This window comes from Eptatretus burgeri, chromosome 8 (assembly GCF_056783735.1).
Source record: "Eptatretus burgeri isolate ZD-2024b chromosome 8, Ebu_testis_v1, whole genome shotgun sequence".
NCBI classification, from domain to species: domain Eukaryota; kingdom Metazoa; phylum Chordata; class Myxini; order Myxiniformes; family Myxinidae; genus Eptatretus; species Eptatretus burgeri.
Genome location: NC_140968.1, coordinates 65013981 through 65023618, shown reverse-complemented (window position 1 = coordinate 65023618; position 9638 = coordinate 65013981).

The window sequence follows — 9638 nt, the reverse complement described above, 5'->3', positions numbered from 1 at the left end:
AGTATATTCACAAAGATTACTTTGGAACTTAAAACTTGGTTTAAGTATTTTTGTTGAGCAGAAATGAAATGATAAACTTCTCTCAATGCTCTTATTTGACCACCCCCTGAACCACATATCATTTTGAGATTGGAGGAAATTGTTTTTCCATTATTCAATTGATAACCATCAAAGTTTTCAGTCCATTCAAGGATATTAATTTTTTTCTTTACATCCTCCAACTTATTGGTTAACGAAAAAATATTTTCACGAAAAAAAATAAGTGACCACTATATTCGTTATTGTTGTGTGTCTGTCTGTCTGTCTGTCCCGAGCATAGCTCCGTGGGTTTTGATCCGATCCTGATAAAAATTTTGCTGGGAGGTTTATATCATGATCTAGTTGTGTTTTCCTGAGAATGGGCGTGGTGTGCCCATTATGGGCGGAGCCACGCCCAAAAAACGTGTTTTTAGGGGGTAGCCAATTTCAATTTGCATCTTCTCCTCAGGGGTTTGTCGAATCTGACAGGGGTTTCAGTATTTGGTTAATCCAATGGCACCTGCATAGCCCCACGGAGCTCGATTTTCATTTTCGTCCCAAGGTCAAGGTCACGAACTTGGAAAACTGCGAATTGTGTTTTAAGGGGGTAGCCGATTTCAATTTGCATCTTCTCCACGGGGGGTTTGTCGAATCTGGCAGGGGTTTTAGTATTTGGTTCGCCCAATGGCACATGCATAGCCCCACAGAGCTCGATTTTTCATTTTCATCCCAAGGTCAAGGTCACAAGGTCAAAAACTTAGAAAATTGTGAATTTTGACATAAAAATCCATCTTCTCCGAGGGGGTTTGTCGAACCTGGCAGGGGTTTTCGGTATTTGGTTAGCCCAATGGCACGTGCATAGCCCCACAGAGCTCGATTTTTCATTTTCGTCCCAAGGTCAAGGTCACAAGGTCACGAACTTAGGGAAAATTTCTAATTTTGACATAAAAATCATACGACCGCCCAAACTTTGAGAGTTAGGATGACATTATTTTTTATGCATAATCTTGAGGTCATTCCCCACCTAAAGTCTTGAAACCATTTTGCTCTATCTCGAACACCTTGCCTGTGGCACCCCCTCCAAGTTTGTTTTTACGCTGATTTCATCAAAGTATGGATAATCCGAGGAGTGCGAAATGCCATTTAGCCTATATGACGTTATATTGTTCCTGGAATGTTCCAGGAGAAGTTTTGCACCAAAGGTCATAATCATTGACCTTTGACCTTTAAAGTTCACAAAGGTCAAATTTTCAAAGTTGTGGGAATCGAACCGGGTTTTCGACCTTCTTCGACGAACTACCTCTAATAAGCTATAGCACATATCCTGTTTCCTTATTTTACTGACCACAACATTGTTTTGTGACCTTTAAAAGTTATGCAAAGGTCAAATTTTTAAAGTTGTTGAACGAAACCGGGTTTTCGATATTTTGCAGCGAATAACCTGTTACTCGTTCCACATCATGTTGATCATTTTTATAACTTGGTCAAAAATTATCACATCGTCTCATCCTTGACTTCTGAAACAATCTACATCGTCAAATACCGCTCGTGAACCATCGTCGTCTTCAGACTTGTTTGAAATTAAATTTATCCGCTTATTTGTTTTATCTATTTTTTTCTTTTTTTTGTATACATTGTTGAAGCTCGTGTGAGAGCCAACACACAACACACAGCAAGGGGGGCATGAGACAAGAGGGGAGGGAGTGGGAAGGACAAAACAGTGGGGGAACAGACATTAAGAGATCTGTGGAAGGGAGAGGGATGGGGTGGGGAACATGGGTAATAGATGATGGACATTACAGGAACTTTCAGGAAGGAAAGCAAGGAATTTGAAGGAGGTGGGCTTGGGTGGATTATCGGGGGTTGAAAAGATCGAGGATTTGGAGGGGGGATGATAAGAGGTGGTGGTGAACAGCTGTTTTGAAGGACTGGAGGGAAGAATGGGAATGAATAGAGTGAGGGAGTTTATTCCAGAGGTGGGAAAAGTGGAATGAAAGAGTGAAGGTGAGCAGTGATTCGTAATTTTGGTAGTTTTACCAGAAGGGGGTTGTTGGTGGACCTTGAGCACCCTGTAGAAATGTGGTGGGGACAAATCACAGAGAGAGCATGGGGGGGGGGCGAGGCTGGAGAGGAGATGGTAGAAGACAGAAAGACCACCGACCACAACCTGCGGTGATTGAGTGAGAGGCCCAAAGACTCAGCCTCATTGCAGAAGATGCCAATGATCCGAAATGCCTTGGTTTCTACAGCGTGAAGCCGAGAAAGGTTGGAGGCAGGAGCATCAGCCCAGAGGGGAGATCAGTACTCCATCAGGCTGTGGAGAAAAGCTTTGTAAGTGGTCAGGAGCTCAGGAGGTTCCAAGTCGGCGACTGGCTTTGGAGGCGAGGTTTGAAATGTAGCTTTCCCAGGAAAGGCCATGGCAGATAGTGAGACCCAGAAGTTTAAAAGAAAGGACTTCTTCCAGAGGATTGTTGAGAAAGTGGATGAGGGGGGGGGGGGAGTTCCAAACGGTCCTTTCGAAGACATAGTGAGAGTGTGAGATTTGTCCAGATTGAAACACATGTTCCACGTGTTGGACCAGTTTGTGATTTTATCCAGATCTGCAGTTAGCGAAGAAGCTGCTGCTTGTCGGTCTGAGAGATGACAGATGGTACGGCAAAGGGTGGAGTCATAAGCAAATAGATATAGAGGATATTCCAGAGAGTCAGAGAGATCATTGATGAAAACCAGAAAAAGAACAGGGCCCAGAATGCTACCTTGAGGAACTCCAGCGTGGACAGGAAGAGGGGATGAAAGAACTCCATTTAGGGCCACACGTTCACTGCGACAGGAGAAGAAGTCTGCGAGCCATGAGTGGAGATGGCCTTGGATACCAAAGGAAGATATTTTGGTGAGCAGGACAGGGTGCCAGACTGTGTCAAAGGCACGTGATATGTCCAGGGATACGGCTTGGATTTCCTGTCTGGCATTGAGGACCTCCATCCATTGTTGGGAGAGCAGAAGCAGCATATCCAGGGTAGAGTGACCTGGTCTGAAACCAAATTGATGATCGGAAATCAAGCCATTGGAGAAGAGGAAGGATTTAATGTCTGAAGCGATGATGGATTCCATAACCTTGCTGATGATTGGGAAAAGGCTGATTGGTCTGTAGTTGCAGGGATCTGTTTTTGCACCTTTTTATGCAGGGCAGTGATGTTTGCTGATTTCCAAGCACATGGCAGATGACCTTCAGCAAATGGGAGGGTGAATAGAACAGAGAGAGAGTGAGCAAGAGCAGAAGAGCAGGTTTTTAGGACACGTGGGCTGATGCCGTCTGGACCAGTTGCAGAATCTGAGTCGAGGTTTGACAGCAAGCTCTCCACCTTGTCAGGAGAAAAGGACACAGAGTCCAGGGACAGTTGGGTGTGACTGGGTAAGGTGGGTGTCGAAAGTGATGTGTTTTGTACACAAGATTTAGCTGCAAACACCGAGTTTAGGCATTAAGCTTTTTCATGTGCGGTATCAGCAGTGTGGACATTTGAGGTAAGGGAGGGGATGGAGGGGGAATATACACCAGAAACAGATTTGATTAGACGCCACCAGGATTTTGAGGAGGGAGAGAGGTTTGAGAGTTCAGACTTGAGATTAGAAAGATGTTGTTTTCTGGCTCTCCTGAGGGTGGATACACACTTGTTTCGAGCTTTATGGAAGCAACTGAGATTGCCCTCAGTTGGGTTTGCTTTCCATGAGGCAAAAGCAAGTTGTTTCAGGACAACTTCCTCACCACAAGCTTCAGTGACCCAAGGGCGGGAGGAAGGGTAGGACAACTGAAGACGAGAGGGGATAAATCTATGCATGAGGGAGAGCAAGTTTCTTTGAAATAATTCCCAGGATGAGTTGATGTTGGAGAAAGTAGCGATAGGAGACCAGTCTATAAGTTCGATGGCTGCTCGGAGACCCTGCCAGTCGGCTTGAGTGAAATGCCAGACTCGCCGGCGGTGATGTGGTTCTCTAATAATAGCCAGAGAGATGTCCAGTTTGACAAGGACGTGGTCAGAAGAACCGATTGCAGCGGAGGAAGAGCAGCAGATATTCTCAGGGAAATTTGTCAAAATCAGATCCAGAAGAGATGGAGCACCATTGGTTGAGATCCAGGTGGGGAAGTTGACCGATTGAGTCAGTCCCAATGGGTCGCAGAAAGCTTTTGCTGAGGTGCCATGACAAGTGAGAGAGGTACCCACACCTAGCCAACTGGCATGATGACAATTGAAGTCTCCACATATGAGGAAGAGAGAGTTTGGATGAGAAGATAGAAGTTGGTCCATGTTTTCGGATAGTGAGGTGTAGATGGAGTCATCACTGTTCGGTGGACGGTACAGTACACATATAAACATGAGGTGGGAGTGGAGGGGAAGTCGTAGTCAGAGGTATTCCTGGGGGTGTGAGGGAGTGAGGGCAGTGCATGGAGCGTGAGGAATAGAGTCTTTGATGAAGAGAGCAACTCCTCCACCAGAACGAGGCTCAGGTCTGTCATACTGGAGAAGGGAGTAACCAGGGTGAGATACTTGGGAGTCAGACACGTCATGGGGGAGGAAAGTTTCTGTAAGGCAGATTATGTCTGGTTTGTCAGTGGCAACTGGTATGGAAAGATCTGAAAGGTTTGAGCGAAGGCCCCGGATATTTGAGGTCCACACTTTTAATGAAGAGGTAGGGGAGGAGGCTTTGCGTACAGGGGGTGGGGGGGGTGAGGGTAGGACAATGAAAGAGTGGGGGGGGGAGGTAAGGAGGATTGTTGAAAGAGTGTGAGGGATTGCAGAATAGCTTGGGGAGGGGGCCGGATGAGGAGGAGAAAATGCTCTTTGGAGCTGGGGGAGAGGGCTGTCAAGAGAGGGGGAACAAGGCTGTTGAGGATTTGAGGAGGTGGAGGAAGAGATGGAGGTGAGAGGGCAGTAGAAGGAGGCAGCTTTGTGGACGAGACGGGGGCAACTTTGAGAAGGATGAGTGAGGGGGATGAATGGTGGGAGAAAGGTGAGGGGGAGTTTTTGAGAGAGGTGAGAGGGAGGCTTGGAGGGAGAAGAGTTGGATGGTTGCTTTTAGAGTGAGGGGTGAGAAGGGTGAGTTGGCACTGAAGTTGGAAAAAAAGAATGGTTGATGGAAAGCGAATATTCCTAGCAAACTGGGGTTTTTAAAAGTTTTAGGTCAGAGATGCAATTTAACACAATTCTTGATGGATGCAATTAAGGCGAATTCAGAGAATGGTGAGAAGAAATGCTGTAACAGTTTGATTTTTTTTCGGCAAGGTATGAAGGAGAGGTCGAATTGAGAGCAGTCTGTTTAAATAGCAGAAGAGTAGTGCATTATGATACAGTAAAGAGTACCACACATGTGAAAGAGGAAGATGAAGCATTACAAGAGATCGTTTTTTTTTGTTATTTTTAATGTTTGAGAGAGTTTTCAACAGATTCGGTCATGGAAGTGTTGTAGAATAAATGGTGGAAGAAGAAGAAGAGGAGATGAAGAAGAAGAAGATGAAGAAGAAGAATCGAGACTCGTGAGTGTGCAAGGAGAAAGGTCGCGTTTTCTTTTTTTGGATTGAAGATAAGAAATAGAGGGATTAGATGGGAGGGATGGGGGATGTTAGGAAAGTGGGGAAGATAGAAATTGAAGGTAATGGGGAGAAAAAACAAATAAACACGATCGTACACCGAGGGGAACCGGTAGGCCTCAAGCCTCAAGGGTAGGCCTCAAGCAACCGGTATGACAAGGTCGACAAAATTTCACAAAATATCACGATTTTTGAAACAAAACCGAACTAGGAACACACAGTAACATGTAGGTGAGAAAATAAACAGTTAAAACGGGATAGATAACGACCGTAAACTTAACTTTGAGCTCGTCCGCAGAGAGCCCTGAACGAGACCTGTCGATGCTCCGAACCCAGAACCGGAAGTGATTAAAACTTTTCTTTAACATTACCTTTACCCCGGTTATTTCTTCAATAGGACATATTTGATATTTCTCACATTCTTTATGTTTCCCATTTAAATACCAAGGCTGATTACATCTCCACTCTTTGGTTTGGTTGTTGCTTGGTTCTATCATTTATAAATCAGTAAAAAGACGGCGGTAGCCTGTTAAAATTCACAACCCAATATCTTAACACATACTTATAACCATAAGGGAGACTATTGATTCCATTCTTTAAAATATATCTTTTATCATCAAAAGCTCCGAATGCTTTCTTATTTATCTCTTCTGCATATAATTGATTTTTTTTTTAACTTCTTATTGTATTCATTTTGCAGTACTCTTCCTTCTTTAAGGTTAAACAGTTGTAATAATGTTTAAAGTTTATTGTTTCCTTGATTATATTTTTCTTTATTCCCTTTAGCTTCTTATCACACCTTTCAATGTTATTATTATCAATATACATAAAAGCATAAGACTTTGATCTCAATCCTATAAATTCACTCATGACCTTCCCACCCAATTCATCTTTAAACTTACCAATAACCTTTTTATTCTTTGATGAAAACAACACATCACCTGACTTATAATTACTTGTGTTATTTATATCAATATTATCAATCATATCCTCATATACATCACTTGTCTTAATTTCTAATATAAAACTATCTGTATCCATATATAACAACGACACATTATCCTTATACTTTGATTTTAAATTATTATAGAAATAGTTATACATTAACGACTTTGACAAGTCCAGAATTGATGTTCCTATATAAATAGGTTTATCCATTTCAATACTCTCTTTTTTCAAATAAATAGCAGAAAAGTTCTCTGAAAACACCTTCGCTCGTTCAAAACTTGGTCTATTGATTAACTTTGAAGCCTGTTTCCAAGATGTAGCAAATTTTATTTTTTGTCGATTCTGAACATTTTCCATAGTCTTTCCAAATACAGCATTATTCATTAATTTATAAAAGTCCTTCTCAATATCTGTTTTTGCTTCTGTTCTCCTTTTTGTATTAAAATCAATATACTTCTTTAACCAATGACTTTGTTTAAATTTCAAAATCCGATGAATTTTCTTCACTCTCAACCCAGCAGATAAATATTGTCTCAAGTTCCTTTGATGCAAAACATGTTGTTCTTTTTTCGGCTGCTCCCGTTAGGGGTCGCCATAGCGGATCAACCGTTATGATCCGCATACTGATTTGGCATAGGTTTTACGCCGGATGCCCTTCCTGACGCAGCCCTGGTCGCCTCTTACGACACAGGGATAAGAATTGGGTTTCGCCATGATTCCGGGCTGCCCTACACCCTATCATAGCGCGGCCCAGCACAGAGCTCCCGTCCTCAAGCGATCCTCCAACCCAAGCCTCCGAGTATCTGGATTACAGGCGCACGCCACTACGCCCGGTCCTTTGATGCAAAACATAACTTTCTTAACATTGAATGTAGTAAGTAGTTTTTCTTGAGATATACCTTTATATTAAGTGACTGTTGGTAATCACTTAACCATTCTTTTCTTGGACTTTCTTTATCAGGGGCATAAGGTATGTCTCTATGTTTGTGATGAAGTTCTTCTGGATATTTCAAATCAACCTCAAAATAATATCCAACTTCAGATTCATCCAATTCTTACTGAGAGGAGACAACAATGTCTTTCTTTAACCCATTTAAGTTTTCCATAAGGTAAAGATTGAGACATAGCCCACCCATAAAATTGCTTGCATCATAATACATCAGGTCAGAGTTGTTCTCATTCTTATTACTAGTACGTGCCCGTACGTACGTGGCCGTACATGCAAAAAATAAATAAAAAACTTTCAAATCGCGTGCCAGAAACAACAACCACACAGGCCGTTCCTTCGCTCCCGCATGCCTGTACATGCGTGGCTTACATGCGTGGCCGTACATGCAAAAAAACCCAAAAAACTTTCAAACCACGTGCCAGAAACAATAACCACACAGGCCGCTCCTTCGCTCTCGCGTGCTCGTACGTGCGTGGCTTACATGCATGGCCATACTTGAAAAAAAACAAAAACATTTCAAACCGAGTGCCAGAAACAACAACTGCACAGGCCGTTCCTTCACTCTCGCATGCCCGTACATGCGTGGCCGTACGTGCAAAATAAAACAAAAAAAACCTCAAACAAACACACATTCCCTTCGTTCGCTCTTGTAAACGACGATTGGATTGGGGCATTGTGTTTATCTATAAATGCGCATAAGAAATCGAGAAATTATTAGAATACAGTGTCATCACTATCCGGAAGTCCGCACATTGTAACCCATAATGGGGAACGTGCTCTAACTTGGCCATAACTTGGGAACCACTTGTCCGATTAATTTCAAACCTTGAAAAGGCAAACAAACAGAGATTGCTGGAATTACAGATAGAAGATAAATACCGTGGGTGCAAAACGCCAAGCAACGTGTCCTGTCATGGGTAACAAAATGGCGCCCTTTCCCCATCGGCCACGCCTACTCAGCAACGTGTCCTGTCATTGGTTTGGCAAATAAATGGCCGTAACTTGGGAACCACATCTCCGGTTAATATCAAACCTTGAAAAGGCACATAATTAGGTCCCCAGCAATATTCCTGGCACGTTTCAATTAGATTGGACCAGTGGTTGTCGAGAAACAGCGGTCACACACACACACACACAGACACACACACACACACACACACACACACACACACACACACACACACACACACACACACACACACACACACACACACACACACACACACACACACACACACACACACACACCTGGAATTATAGATAGATGAAAGCAAATATCTTTCACAATTGTCGAATTTTCAAAAATAATGGAAAGTTTCCTTCATTAACTGCAACTTGGGACATTGTTCATGTCCCTGATTGTTGACAATTTGAAAATCACCAAAGGGAATACATGTGTTCACAACGACCCTCTCTGGTGATATCTGATGTTGGTGGTGAATTATAAACTCTCTTCCACAATATATATATATATATATATATATATATATATATATATATATATATATATATATATATATATATATATATATATATATATATTAACGTTCGTAAACAACATGATCGAACAACATTCGAGGTAAGAAGATTGTCATATATTGAAGTCAATTGTATCTTTTGTTATTGACATTAATAATCATCGTGATGAAAATAAAATATTTGGATGTTCAGAAAAACTATGGTTGAAGAAGAAAATATTTAATAGGAAATTTTAAGTCCAAACATATAAATATTTTGTAAATATTTGTAAAGTGTAAGCTGAAACATGTTTCATTATGTGTTAGTTGGTGCAATCGGCCATTTTATCACGGGGTGCAGGATTGATGGAGGACAAAATGTTTGAAGGAAATCAATCATTGCCACCCAACGTGTTCATCCTCGCATCGATCTTCAACGAGCCTGCAAGCATCAGGCCATGGGCTTTTGGTGGTGTATTCCTCATCTACGTCATCACTATCGCACTTAACCTCATTCTCATCATGATCATTCTTTGTGAAAAACAGCTTCACAAACCTGTCTACATCTTCCTCGCTCATTTATTGCTAATGGATATTGTTGGTTGTACAACAGTGTTGCCTCGTCTGATGTACAACATCGGTGAAAATACCATGATTACAAAACATACCTGTTATATTCAAC